Consider the following 15250-nt stretch of genomic DNA (forward strand, 5'->3'; position numbering starts at 1 on the left):
AAGACTATGCTGAAAATCAAGCTCAGAATCTAATCGTAAAGGTGGCAGAATCACAAATGAGAGTAAATATGCAGCCTCAACAAAGCCCCAATATCAAAGTCAGGATGTTGGCAGGAAAAGAGTGGATAGGACTATTTGGATGAACCAGCCTGAGAATCTCGAGCTCCCATTGAACCCTCTAGGACTCTTACCAGAGGACAGAAGTGGCTGCCTGCCTGGAGACTGTTCAGGGACTTCCCCTAAGGCAGGTGCCTCATAAAATGATAATTTTTCTCCTTAAGATATGCCCCCAGCATCCCTCATTGCCTCTAAACTGTTGACCAAGATGAAATCTCAGCCCAGCCCAAGCACTACTCCTGGAGGCAATACTTACATACCAAAAGAATTACAGAAATTTGCTAATAGGGTTTGTTAAGAATAAGAGCTACACATGTGCGAATGGAGCTTAAGGGTCCTGAACTGGAGTGAAAAGTTCAGAATATGAGGCTGAATAGAGGAAAATTCACGGACTTGGGGCACCAATCCATGATTGGGATTTAATATCCTACAAAGGACCACTGAGCCAGTTCTAATACTCTGTTGAGATGTGTCTTGAAGCTTGGTGAAGAGAATACTAACATCAACTACCATGGTAGAAAATTACAGCCCATCACCCAGTTTCTAGATCTAAATCAGTTCACAGACCCAGAATCCAATGATTGACAGACAGACCAGGATCCCTTGAGGAAGGATCCTTCAATGTTACCACGAGTATATACAGGAAATATTCCTCTGATTCTTCCCCCAAATGTACCTGTGGCATTTGTTAGAGTGACTGTTCACTGTTAAAAGGGGAAAATCCAGGCCTTCTAAAGTCTATTAGATAAATAGTCAGGTCTGAAATGATACCAGGGGCCTTGAAGTGCCCTGAAGGACCTCCAGTTAGAGTGGAAGCTCATCTGAGCATCGTGATAAGGGAACTTTGGCCCAAGGTTGTCTCACAGTGGGTCCAAAGTATTCACACACCCATCTTGAAGTTATTTCTCATACTATGAGTGTATCATTGGGATTAATATATTTATTAACTGATAGAACCCTCACACTGGTTCCCAGATCTGTGGTGTATGGGCTATTATGGTAGGAAGGGCTAAGTAGAAGCCCCTGAAACTGCCTCTATTCCTGGCCGAGACCATAAATCAAAAGCAACGTTGCATCCTAGGAGGAATTGCAGAGCTTGGTGCCATCATCAGACTTGAAGGATATAAATGTGATGGTCTCCATCATATCCCGGATTCAATTTACCTGTATGGCCCTGAAAAATCTTGAAGGAACATGATGGATGACATAGAACTGTCATAAATTTAACCAGCTAGTAGTCCCAATCACATATGACAGAGGTGCTATCTTTACTGCGAGTGGATTAAAGGGGCCTCAGATACTAGGTATAAGACAATTAATCAGTGGATGTGTTCTTCTCAATGCCCTTAAGGAGGAAGGATCAAAGGCAGCTTACATTCACGATGTAGGAATAGTAACTCACTTGGGAAATTTGTATTTTCTGTCCCCAGAAACTTAAGATCCTAGTTTCCATTGTGGTGTAAAGGGGGAGGGGCACTACTCCCAGGAGCACAGAAAGGGTTCCACTGAATTTGAACCTTTAACTACACATGGAGTCTTCATTCCAGTGGACCAGCAGGCAATGAAGGGAGTTATTTTGGAGGCAATTGTTATCAACCCTGATTACTAGGTGGATCTAGGACTTCTACCACAGAATACAGCCAGGGAGGAATATGTCAGTATCAGAAGGATCACCTTAGTGGGAGCTCTCTTGATTAAGTATACTTATGTTGTCCCTCCCTCCTTCCCTGCTTCACTCCCCTAGCCTTTCACTCCAGCTCGCTGGGAGCTGGGAAAGCAGTAACAGGGAATCTTTTGTCTCAGGCTCCCGTTTCAGGAGAACCCAAGCTCAGGCTGCTGTCCCACTGGCAGATGCCAATGTACTTACTTGCTGGGAGAGAATGTAAATGCCAAGCGCTTTGCTTTTTACTTAGTCATCATGATGATCTTGAGAGGTAGAATAATTATTTCTATTTCTCAGATGAGGAAATATGTTCAGTTAAGTCAAGTATCTTACCAAAGGACATATAGCTTATGAATAGTAGAGACAGGTTTTGACCTAGGAAATGTCTTGCTCTAAACTTCAAGCTCTTTCCTTTACTCCTTGATGCCTAAATCAGTGATGATAAAAATGAGTACTAGAAAGACGACAATTCTTCCTCTTCTATCATTCTGATAACCCCCTTTGCACTATTAGTGGTTGGTTTCCACTTGAAGTTTTAGTTTTTCTTTTTATATGTAATTTAGTATACAGTGCACTTCTATACAGGTAGATATTGTAGGGCTGTTAAAAGGAAGAGTAGGGTTCCACCATTCTGAAATGTGTGATGGAGGAAATCAGAGAATGCTCTTTTAACAAAGAAAGATCCAAGAAGTGAAGGTAGAGATAAAGTAAAAAGTCAACTTATTAAAATTTTTTCTCCTTCAGGAAATGATTTGTTTCTAAATAAATTTAGCACAATAAAAAACGAGACAAGAAAAATGTGAAATCCTATTGTATAATTTTAAGTTTGATTATGTCACTGAATAAATTAATTGGCAGTAGAGTGGAAAGAAATAATCATCCATAAAGGAAGTGAGAAAGGTTAAAGAAGCCGACAGTAATTAAATGGTGACTGAAGCTGAATGGAAATTGATCTGTGTTAGCTGAAGGCCATTCCTGTCTTTTAGAATGTTATGCATCAGGAAAGAGAGAACAGAAAGTTTTCTGCTATTTCAATATAAAAATATGTCATTTCTGAGCCAAGGTCACTAATTCAAGACAGCAGTGCATTCCCAGTACACACATTCTAATATTCCACACCTGCTGGCAAGTATTGAAATAGATAAGATTCTTTAATAAGGCTGTGCAGGACTATGAGTCATAAGAGCTTTGTTGGTTTGCTGCCTGTTTACCCTTGTGGAAGCTGAAAGCAGATTGAGTCAATCCAATGCAAATAGAGGTGAACGTGGCAGCTCCAGCTTTTAGCTGCTATGTCCTCTGATGGATGGTCATCTGTTCCCAGGGTAATATCTGCTCAACAGGGACTCAGATGACAGCAGGAGGCTGGAAAACTTGTGCTCTACTTAAGATTCTGTTATGGTGTTGCCTCTGAATATTAGGCTTTCTTATATAACGCATCTAATAGGAAATAAAACTGCATGATGTTTATAATTTTTATTATTTATTATTATCGTTTATTTAATGTCTCTTACAAAGGGTAACTTTTTTTTGCTGAGGAAGATTCGCCCTGAGCTAACATCTGCTGCTAATCTTCCTCTGTTTCGTATGTGAGCCACCACCATAGCATAGCCACTGACAGATGAGTGGTGTAGGTCCACTCTTGGGAACTGAGCCTGGGCTGCCAAAGCGAAGCATGCCGAACTTAACCACTAGGCTGCTGGGACTGGCCCTATTATTTTTATTATGAATGCTAACATTATAAACAATCAATCATTATTTTTGACGATGATGAAAATGACTACCATTTATTCAGTGCCTACTGAATTCAGGTTCTTTTATATATAAATTGCTGTACTTACAACTCAGGAAGGCAGGTGTTATCATTCTCACTTTCTATATAAGGAAACTGAGGCTCAGAGGGAATAAGTAACTTGCTTAAAATGAAGGCTGAGACAGTAAATCAACCTGGGTTCCTCTCTGCTCTTTTCATTTACAACATGGCTGCTCACTTACTCCCAGGAGTCTACATAAGCAATGGCAGACTGTAACAAAATCCTTCATGTTAACAGAAGGTGAGTTATAGAGTAGAATTAATGCACATTTTTGGAATGGTGGGTAAATATGATTAAGGCCACTGCCATCGAGCATGGTTGAATCAATAATAATAACAAAAATACAGTTGATTCACTATGATATTTGGGCCGTTATCTCTATCAAGTGATGTGAAAGATGCACAGGCAACCCTAGAAGGCCTTTCATCCATTGAATACACATGTATTGAGTGAGTTCTAGGTGCTAGAGTTGTACTAGATGCTGCAACTGAGAAAAACAAGAAAAAATAAATATAGGGATGAATGGCATTGCTAGAAGGAGTTCTCATTCCTTCGTAGTACTTATCAAGTCAGAAAAGCATTATGCTTACAGTAATTCCTCTAAGCAGTCTAACACAAATGGTGGTCTGGGGCAGGTATTTCAATCTGAATAAAATTTATAGATCTACATTTTGATCCTCAAGGTAATTTTCAGTTCAAATCACCTGGAAGTCAAGGTTCTTTCTATAGAGTATCATGGAACACCACAAAAGAGACTGCCAGTTTATCAGCAAGCCTATGTTCCCTATTTCCTGAGTACATAGTTAGTTACTACATTTCCCAGCCTCCCTTGCAGTTGCCTATGGCCATGTGACTGAATTTTAGCCAATGGAAAGTAAGTAGAGATGATGGGCATCAATTCCTCTCCTTGTTCATAGACATCTCCCCAGAGCTTTTCTCCATGCTTGTTCCCCTTTCTCCATCTCAATGCAGATGAGCCTAGTGATCCTAAAGCCACATGTTAAAGATAGCAGAGCCGTAACATGGAAAGAACCTGTAATCCTGGATAAATACATGGAAGGCCACTCTCCCAGGAATCGCACATTGTACTACTATGGGAGCAAGAAATAAAGTTGAGACACTAAAATTTGGGGGTTTGTTTATTACAACAACTAGTACTACTCTAACTACACAAATACTAACATACATATTCACCAGATATTTATTTGAGTACTATTACATATTTAATTCCCTCTGCTAGGAATAATTCAACTAGAAGATAATATGATTGCATTGTTACAAAAAGGTTTCCCCTTTTCAATAATCAGTAATGCATGAGATATTTATCGTCACATTCCTGAGTTTGTCTCTTACTTCAGATTTTTGTTTAGACATTTGTTTTGTCCTCCACTAGGATTTGCTAGCAAGCAAGTAAAGTGATAAAAGTTTTTTATTAAATGTGAGAGAAAAATGTAAAGGTGAGAACTTAAAGTTGATGGCTAATGAAAGAGAAATTCTGTCACCTGGGAAAAGTTTTCCAGGATTCGTTTTGGCTACCCCAAACTAACTACTGGAAGGAACACCGGTATCCTGGAGAAGCATAGTGAGGACTGGTTTGAAGAAGCATAATGTGAGATTGCCTGGCTAAATTCCGAGCATCTCAAAGGAAATGGCATCATTCTGTCCATTAATTCAGCTTGGACACAAAGACTTGGGCAATGTCACTGAGTGAAAAGCAAGACTATGCCTGACTTCTTGGCCCCTATCAATTTGGGGGCAGCCAGATGTGGCAGAAGGGGCCTGGACTTTGATATCAAACCCCACTTTGAATCCCCACTCTTCCACTTGTTGCAGGTGCTTTTAAACCACTTTGAATTTCAGATTTCTCACCAGTAAACAGGGAATGGTAATATCCACCTCTCAAAAACACTGTGAGGATCAGAGTCAATGTTTTCAAAGTGCTAACGAATAAAGTACCTCAATATATGGTAGTATTATTAGATTTGTTATGAACTGTGCTTACTATGTTTCTAAAGAACACAAAGAAAGCTTGGACCATTTCATCAAGGTATAATGGACAACAAATAAATGTTTGGGCTACTGACATTATGGTTTCCTTTCTCATTTCTGCAAGAGCGAAATTAAGTTCATTTTATTTCGTATCATTCAATAATTAAGGCAAAATCATGGCAATCATTTCTAGTAAACTCTTGGAAATGTAATTTAATTAAAAAAAACTTCTCAACTGCTTTTAATATGCAAGACACAATGTTAGTTTCTGAATATGCTGAATCTTGCATTTTATTTGGCCCTCAATGATTATTTGTAAACTTCTGTTGTCACCAAGATAAGAATTACCTTATCTCAGAAGAACTGAGAACTTTTTTGTTTTAAAGAACTATTTCAAGGACCAGTGAGAGATAAAGGGGTTTGTTGCATCACTGCTAAAACTTTATTCAACTCTCAGTATCCCAGAGTGAGTAAATGAACCTCTTATAAAAGATTTAGAAGCAGTGAGTGGAAGTTAATTTATATAATGTGTATATTTAATGCTTTGGGATTGTAGAACAACACTAAACAAATTAGTGAAGGAAGGGGCAAAGAATAAAGAAGGCTCTTTCTTTTTATTCCCCATATGTCATCAAGTGAATATATTTTAATATTCCCATGACCCAGAGCTTACCACAGAGAGGGAGGGCAGTATGTTTGGTTTGAGCATGGGGTAATTTTAGACTGCAAGCTTTCTTGAGGCTGGGGCTGTGCAGTCTTGCAGATCCTTTAAGCTCTTATTAATCAAAGCTTATTCTTTTATCACTTCCAACCCATTGCCACACCAAACTCATGGTGAACTGTCAACCATGGTTACTATTAATTGCTGTTATTGATAGGACCAGGCGTCCTTGCCTCCCTCACCTGCCTGGATCGCACCCCTGACTGGCTGAAGAACAATGAAGGTATGAAACTCTTGTAGGCAGATTTGTAATGCACAGGCGATAAATCCTATCAGCAGTAACAGAGGTACACTGTTCTCCCCTCCCCCACCAGACTCTTCTGGAAAGGCACTTCTGCTGTACATCTCTTTGGAGAGCAGTGGTGATCTGAAGAAATGCTTCCTCTTGAAAGAACCCTTTTCATTCACAGTGGAATACTCTTGAATTTTGCAGATCGTCAAACACACACAAAAAGTTTTTTTCTTAATAGTTGAGGAAATAAGCCTAAAGAAAATGTGTACCTAATCCTATTAGCTGACTTAATATAGAATTATTAAAAGCCTTGATATACAGGATTTAACACAATCTTTCTAGCAGGGTGTGATGTAATCTGTTTCTGTTCCTCAGCTAGCAGATGGCTTACCTTTAAGTAATTTCCAATATGTGAAGAGATCAAAAGCCATCCTCTCGCCACCGAGGCAGTAATCGTTCTTCTCTGCTGGGGGTTGCTTGGTACTGTGGTAGGGATATGCAAAGGCTCCTGGCATTTCCAAAGATAGAAGGGCGACATTTCTTCAGACTTTGAAGTTAATAATCCTTCAGAAGTTAAAAAACTGAAGGATTTTTCAAAACGCCTTTAATGTTCTATATGCCATGTGCGAAAGTAAATATCTGTAAGGAATCACCAAGGGCTGGTGCGAAGCTTGGAGGAGCCCTCTGCAATCTCCCATGTCATGGACTGGCGCAATCGCTCACTGCTCAGGGTGTGAATAGGTTGTGCTTCCATCAAGCAGCGCTTTTCGGAGGATGTGGTTTCTGCATAGGATGTTTTGGGAATGATGCTAGAAATAAATGTGAAATGCGTTGCCTATGCTGTCATTGATGAGCCCAAGCAGTGGCATGATGACAGGCCTATCCCTGCCGTCAACACAGGACTCTTCCAAAGGCTGGGATGCTTTCAACTGCTTCCTCGCACATTTGTCTAGTTGTTGGAAATGATCTCTTGGTGAAGAGATGGGGTAAATTTGCATGTGGGATTCTGTTTGATCTTTACTACTAGAGAGAAAAATGTTTTGTATCTCAACAGTTTAATATGCTCCTAATGGAGCCAGAGCCCACAGTCATTTTTTGTAAAATCGAATTCAGATTTTCGTGACCTGCTGAGTGATAGAACCCTGCTGAATTTTGAGTTCAGACAAACCAAAGTGTCTCAGGGTTTGTTACCACCTTTGCTTAAGGCTCTTGCTTTTGATACAGAGAGATTTCGTTTTATTCCTTGGACCAGTTATTTTCAGGCTACTTAAAATAAGAGAAAAGTCTCAGTAGGAAAATATATTCCAAGGCAGACAGGAGACCTAAGGTTGGATCTTCTCCTGGGAGATAAAACGGATTATTTTAACTTGAATGGCAGGCCCCTCTACTATCACCTCCTCCTCCTTTCCAGCATTTTGGTTTATGCATTTGATGGCTGGAATGTTGACAGGCAATGGATGGATAAATGAGCACCGTGTAGGCATCCAGAGAGACAGAAGGAGAAAATATGAAATAAAATTCCAGAGGCATATGCAAGAAACCTGCAGGCACCAAGTTTCATTTGGAAAGGAGGTATGGGCAAATGGCCTAGGACAAGAAAAATTATAAGATGGGAACCTGAAATGCCATAAGGTCATTTTACCCCAACATAGAAAATCATGCACGAATAGAGAGTACCTATTTTCCCAAGATGGACTCACCAAGATGTTTGGAGCTGTAGTGATATCTCCTCTCTGTCTAACCCACAGCCGAGAAGGAGCAATATTATTCCTTAAGGTCCTCAAAAGATTTTACTCCAACTATTCTAAGAGATATTCTCCTTTTGAGAATTTTCTTTAAGTACCCTGAAATAACTGATCCAATGAATAAAATAAAACCTCTCCAAATCAAAAGCAAGAGCTGGTAAGAGTTAGGTGAATGATTTATAACGACTCTTACACAAACCTCCCCAGTTGTGCATTGAGCTTATCCCTTCTTTCTACGATGGTTTCAACACCACTGCTCCTATACTTCCTGGAATCTCTTTTTTCTTGTCCTTGAAAACCACCATTATGTCTCTGTTTTCTTCTCTTCAGGATTAAAGGACCCATGGTTTCTTCAACCTGGCTTTATTTAAGGCCTCTTGCTTCCTCACGAATCTTCCCTAAATTTGCTACACTCCGTATTGTGAATGAGGGTACAGGATGTGGCAATTCAAGTAGAAGGCTGAGACTATTGCAAGCCACTGGTTTGTTCTTTCTTCAGTCATGTATCTAAAGATAGTCTGACTTTGAACGGAATGTCTGAAACCTAATCATAAAAGCCTGAGGAGTCTGGAAAAAGGTGAAATTTGGAAAGTCAGTGATTCTGTTTGAATATTGGTCTATCAGCTTGGATAATAATTGCCCATCCTATGAGATGAGAGAGAGAAAGAAGTCAACACCAATTGGACTAGGTTAGTGAGACTGGGTAGGAGTGGGAGGGTAGTCATGGAAAATAAAAAATCAAGCATAAAAATGAATCTAGCATTATTGCTCAATTATTCAACATTGCCATAAGTGTCTGTAAGGAGCAGCACGATCTAAAACTTGCTCACCCCTGAAGATTGTTAACACTTAAGGAATGGTTGCTTAGTTCTTCTCCTACTCCCATCCAAAAGAGAAAGATTCAAGGCTCGAAGTTTCTGGGCATCCTGTTGAGAGAAAGAAATGAGCAAGAGACTGCGTGCAAGGACTCTGTCCCTTCTGCTTCCACGTCTTGCAACCAGAGCTGCTCTGCTACCCCGCTCTGTTCATCTTTGAGGAAGTTACAGTTAATAATTAGCCAGTAGCTAATTATTCAGCTTCCCTCACCCATGGGTGTGTGCCCCACATCCCTGCTGCATCTGAACTACAGTTAATCCATGAATCCATAAATCGACACTGGATAATGTCTAATTGATTGTATAAGACATTTGTTGCATAATTAGACATCTAGTTTTGAAACATGGGAGAACTTAGATCATGCACCAATGTGACATTCAGCTCACAGGAAAACTGTGATAATTCTCAAAGAGTTCTGTTTCCTTGAAAGGAAAATACTGCATAAATCACAAGGCTAGCTCTCTTCCTGGCTCCTCAGGGCATAACAATATTCTCTCTCAAGCTGGAGTAAAGAGACATAACCTCTCCAAGGGATATTATCCAGCAGAGCATTGACAATTGCCAACCTCCTTCCCCCATCTTCCCCTATCACAGGCTAGGGAATGGGTTAATTTTCTATAATCTGAACTCAGACTCTGGATTCCTATTTCTACTCCTTTGTTAAAATTACAGGATGAAGTTCTGCCAGTAGTGAATGAAGAATCACAGCGCCAAAAAGGACTTTTGGAGGTCAGTAAATTCATCTGTGCCTTTCTGCAGGACTGTGCCCCTTGCCATCCAGTCAGGAGCTCCTGGGATTTTGAGGCGGTACAGGATGAATGCAGGATCTCTGTAACTCTAGCGTGCAGTCAAAACCTCAGCCCAGCAGTGAATGCGCAGCACTTTCTGTCTTCCTACAGTGCCCGGAGTAAAGACTTTTCGCTTCATACATCATTCACAACTTGCTCCAGGGGTTTCACAAAGCCAGTACATACCCTTTGCAAAAAGAAGAGAAGAAAAAGAACAGATCTGGGAGGAAAAAACTGAAAAACCAAAGGTGTGTCTGACAAATGTAGCATTATCAACAGGGAAATTAACAAACCACCGTGTAGCCTGGGATGTTAATCAATTAAACAAATGAGATTTCTCATTCTGTTCACACATTAGAAGAAATCTAGAGAATTTCAGAGTCAAACGTGGTTAGGTAGTGTCGTTTTCTCACTGAGCTCTAGTGCCGTGAGGAACAAGGCACAAGAAGATGGACATTGGAAGCTACTCTTCCTCTAGAGGGTTGCGGTAAACAGATGCTGAGTTGGTCCCACCACCTGGCTCACAAAATCCCAAGGTTAGTCACACCATCTGGCTCACAAAATCCCAGGGTCCCAGAGGAGGGTACCACTTGGAGGTGCTGGAGATACTGTCAGTGTGCTGCCCCCAGTGACTGAGGAGAAAGGGCTCATAGCTCACAAGAGGAAGGGATGCCTTCACTTGAGCCCTTGAATATCCAAAGCCAGGATTTTTTTCCATAAAAAGGTGAAAGGACAACTTATTTCTTCCTAATTCTTGAGGGATTTTCCTTTTTCCACAAGATGATTTCTTATGAGCATCATGATTATTTTCCGAGTAATTAGCACTTCTGCTAAATAGTAATTGGAACTCTAACCCCCCCAATACTGTACTATATCATATCATATTAAATTATATTATATTCTGGTTGGGCTTTATAGTAGCTTGACAGGCAGAATTGCATGGAAAAAATTGAGCCATAGATAATGAACCAAAATAATTAATTAGAGACAGTCATTAGTTTCTAAGTAGTGAATAAATTTAGGAAAGCCACTAGATAAATCATTTTCATTGACTTTACCTCTTGAGAAATAAAAAATACTGATTTTTGACGCTTGATGAAAAAGACCTGGAGCTGGAAACCTGTGCTTTGCTGTCACTGAGTCATCTGAGGCACCAATAGCACATTCCATTCTTCTCTCCACTTGCGCTCGCCCCATGTCCTTTTCCCTAAGGCTTCATGAAGAAACAAGGAGCAGGTCGTTTTCCATGTCTTGGTCCTAGACCTAGGAACCCACCAAGTCCATGTTCACTGAGCTATAGACAGAGCCCAGGCTCACTGTTCAAGTTACTAAAAACCAAGTGCTGAGTATACAAGGTCCCATGACATGTCACCTCTCTACCCCATCCTTAGCCTGCCAGGCCTGACACCTCTCGCACATCCTCTCCTGACTCTGGGTTTGGGGCATCTCTTCTGATTTGTCTTTCAAGATTACCCAGAAAGCAATCCACAGTTTCCCCTACCCCAACTCTGAACTTGGCCCACTCCCCTGACTTTGGAATTCCCAGAGTTCTGAGAAGAGCTCCTTCCATTAGGCTGGGCTTGGGGGATCCTGTTGGCTCTCATCCCATTTGGCAAGAAAGGGAGTTGGGGTTTCCTAGCTTGCACTGAACAGTTAAGGAAGTAGACATGAAACCTCTCAGTTCTGAATTCAGCTTTTATTCCTCACGCAAGAGGTCAGTTCTGCAAGAGGAAACTGAAGACTAGAAGATCTTTGGGGGAGAACCACACTCACTGTGTCATTCACTCATTTCGTCACTCATGAATTCAATAAACATTTAAGTTTCCACTATATGTCAAATATTGTTCTAGATTTAAGATCTTGCTATGTTCGCCATGTTTGTGCTGCTCAAGAAGATATGATTAATGCCTACCCCATATGATCAGACTTGGAGTAAAATCACTGCAGAGTGTTGCAATTTTATTTGGCCAACCAGCAATCAAAGTGCCTGATTGTTGCTATGACCCAGATGCCAACAATATGTGCTCAAAAGGTCACAATGACAGACTGCTTATAGAAAATGTTGTGTATAAACCTTGGTCAGAATGCATGATATCAGGACAACGTCCAATTCCATTATCTCTCCCTGTAGTAACTTCTAATGATTATCCTGGGATCTGTCTGCTTCATGAGACATCCCTATATGAGCCCAACAGGGCTGACTCATCTCTTTACCATCATTCTGCTTGTGGATTTTAATATTCCCCATGTGTTTGATTGGTTTATCTGCCTCTTGCCTGGAAACTTAGTCAAGAGGAAATCCAAGGTCACAAGATGATGGAACAGATATTTCAGTCTCTCAGTACAAGTGGCTGGCTTTGTTTTCCTTTATTTTACAGAAAAGAAAAGCAAGACATAATTGCAACTTGGTAGTGTAGTCTATAATAGGACCCACATATTTGGGTTCTCTGCACTGAGTTTCCCTAAGACTCAGAAGCACCACAGTAAGGAATAAAAATCCATGACAAGAGGAGAGTAATAGAGCATGCTGCACATAAAAACGGATTTTGAGTATCTCTGTCTGGTAGCTGGGAAAGATGACAAATAGTGTGAGCCTTCGAAATGAATAGGATTCTAGTGATTTCACCATGGAAACACTACAATGGTTTATTTTCAATAGTACTGCAGGTAGACACCAACTTAATGGCACTTGTTCATAAAAGCAACGTGGATTGCATAGTTTGGAAACTGAAGAGAGAAATCCTTTAGATAAAAAAATTTATAGGGTTTTTATGGGTAGCTTCATTCGATCAGCCATTATTCCCTCAGAAGTCTTTAATAACTCTGTGGTACCTTTAATGAAAAGCTTTCCTTAACAAAGATATCGTTACTTTAAAAAGACAACTTTTTAATATATCCTGAAAGATACAGAGAAGCTATTGAAAATCAATTGAAGAACCGTAGGCATGTTGCCTTACTGTGATTGCTACAGATTTGGAAGAATTTCTGCCCCAATTGCGCTACATTTGTAAAGACTTCCATAATAGTGTTTGGGTTCAGACCAGCTCTTGTTCAAAGCACTGAAACAGCATAACGGAGGTATGTAATAGAAGGACTTGATTAGGACAGTAGTTTTTTAACTTTGAAAGCAGAGTGGTTCCCCAAAGAGTCACTGACAACATTTTCTCTCACATATATCACTGGGGGAAATGCTGGATTCTTGGAAGGTGAACAGAGGGCTTCCCAGTTTCCTGGGATATTAAAGGAGGAAAATACCACCGAAATCCAGCAGTCCTCCATTAATGCTCCCATCTGTGCACCCTCCAACCACTGCCCCAAACACAAGAGCAGGTGTTTGTAATATGCACCATGTGCTATCATTTGACTTGAAATGAACACATCCATTGCTGGTAGTAATGTAAACTGGTTCAACCACTTTGGAAATCTGTTGGCACTGTCTACTTATGTGATACTGAATGTGTCACCCGGACATTCTATGCCTACATATATATATGCCCAACAGAAATGGATACATATACTCACATGTACAAAAGTGTTCACAGCAGCACTACTTGAAATAGCCTCAAGCTGGAGACTATTCAAATGCCTATCAATGCTAAAATGGACACATTGCAGTAAATTCACAAAAGAGAATACTGCATGTACAGCAGTTAGTACTACAACTACTTGCAACAATATAAATGAATCTTATGAACACTATGCTGAATGCAGGAAGTCAGATACAAAAGAGTTTATACTGAATGAGTCCATTTAAGTTCTAAACAGGAAAAATTATTTTATGATGTTAGAAGTGAGGATAGTAGTCGCTTTTAGGGGGAGTAAGTGACAAAAAGGAGGCTTCTGTTTCTGATCTAGGTGTTGATGAATGGGATGAATTTAGTTTGTGAAAACTTACTGAGCTATCCGCCTATGTTTGAGCATTTTTCTATATGTGTGTGTCTTAATCTATTTCGGCTGCTATGTCAAAATACCATAGACAAGGTGGCTCACAAACAACAAACATTTATTTCTCACAATTTGGAGGTTGGGAAGTCAAAGATCAAGGCACCAGCAGATTTAGTGTCTGGTGAGAGCCTGCTTTCTGGTTCATTACAACCACCTTTTCACTGTGTCTTCATATGGAGGGAGGGACAAGGGAACTCGCTGGGGTCACTAATCCCACTCACGAGGACTCTCCCTTTATGACCTAATCACCTCCCAAAGGTCCCACCTCCAAATACCATCACAGTGGTATTTGGTTTCAATATATGAATTTGGGGAGGACACAAACATTCAGTCTACAGTAGTATGTTTTTCTTCAATGAACCCCCTCCCAAAAGATTCATGCAATAAAAATCAATAACTTTCCTGTACAGCAGAAATAATAAATATGTAATAGAAGAAAAGATCTTGCTTACAATATCACAAAAGGTAGAAAACACCTAAGAACATACGAACAAGAAATTTTCAAGACATCTCTAGAAATAAGAATTTTTCAGTAAATGAAGATATATACAATGTTCATAGATGAGAAAACTCCCTGTAGTTCAATAGCTCAGGCATGCCTGCAAAGACTTAGCGGCAAGTATGAATCACCCTTCTGTGGTCATGCATCATGGGGAAGCAATGCCAGCTTTGGGGTTCAGAGTAGGTCAGACTCAGACTACAGAAGAGTCTCACATTCAGCAGAGAATTAGAGGCAGAATTGGTAAAATATGGGTATTACCTGGCACCCTACTTGATAAGACATAAAGAGAAAATGAAATTCTCTGATCTGTGTCTGTTTTGATGTTGTATAATTTCTAATTTATTATGTTTTTAAAAAGAATCAAAATTCAGTATTGTCCAGAAAGGGAAAATGGCTCTAATTTTAGGAGAACCTAAGACAAATATCATGCCATACTAGGTAGTAGACAGTCATAAAACTCTAGTGGTTAGAACTGTGCAGAATCATCACAGGAATAGACAGATCAATGGAAAACAATGAAGAGTTAAGAAACAAAGTCACATAAATGAGGAGATTGCATCTAACACTTGTCTTGGCAGAACATTCATTTATTTATTTTATAAACGATATTTAATAAGATAGGCACAAATTATAAGGTGTCAGGCATACTATTTCTATTCTTACTTTATCCCTCAATTACAGGGTTGGAATAATGAGTTCAGTTGAAAGAGAAATACACTGATTGCTACACTGCCTGATTTAATCTAATGTTCACTCTGGTGTCAATAATATACCTATGTTTTTCTTTTCTCTGCTTTCTAATTTTTTTCTAATGGTTTTTTTATTTATAAAAATTAGATTTAGCTAACATTACATATTATT

The 15250-nt window shown here is 39.8% G+C and overlaps 1 protein-coding gene across 1 annotated transcript in view; it reads right to left on the minus strand.

Moving 5' to 3' along the window:
• Nucleotides 1-9824: 9824 nt before the first annotated feature.
• MTERF1 (mitochondrial transcription termination factor 1) overlaps nt 9825-15250 on the minus strand; it is a 347595-nt gene continuing 342169 nt past the window's right edge. The window contains exon 8 of the transcript XR_011502918.1: nt 9825-10129. The gene's annotated coding sequence lies outside the window, so the exon portion shown is untranslated. The remainder of the gene's footprint in view (nt 10130-15250) is intronic.

The sequence above is a fragment of the Equus asinus genome, chromosome 1, assembly GCF_041296235.1.
Source record: "Equus asinus isolate D_3611 breed Donkey chromosome 1, EquAss-T2T_v2, whole genome shotgun sequence".
In the NCBI taxonomy this organism is placed as follows: domain Eukaryota; kingdom Metazoa; phylum Chordata; class Mammalia; order Perissodactyla; family Equidae; genus Equus; species Equus asinus.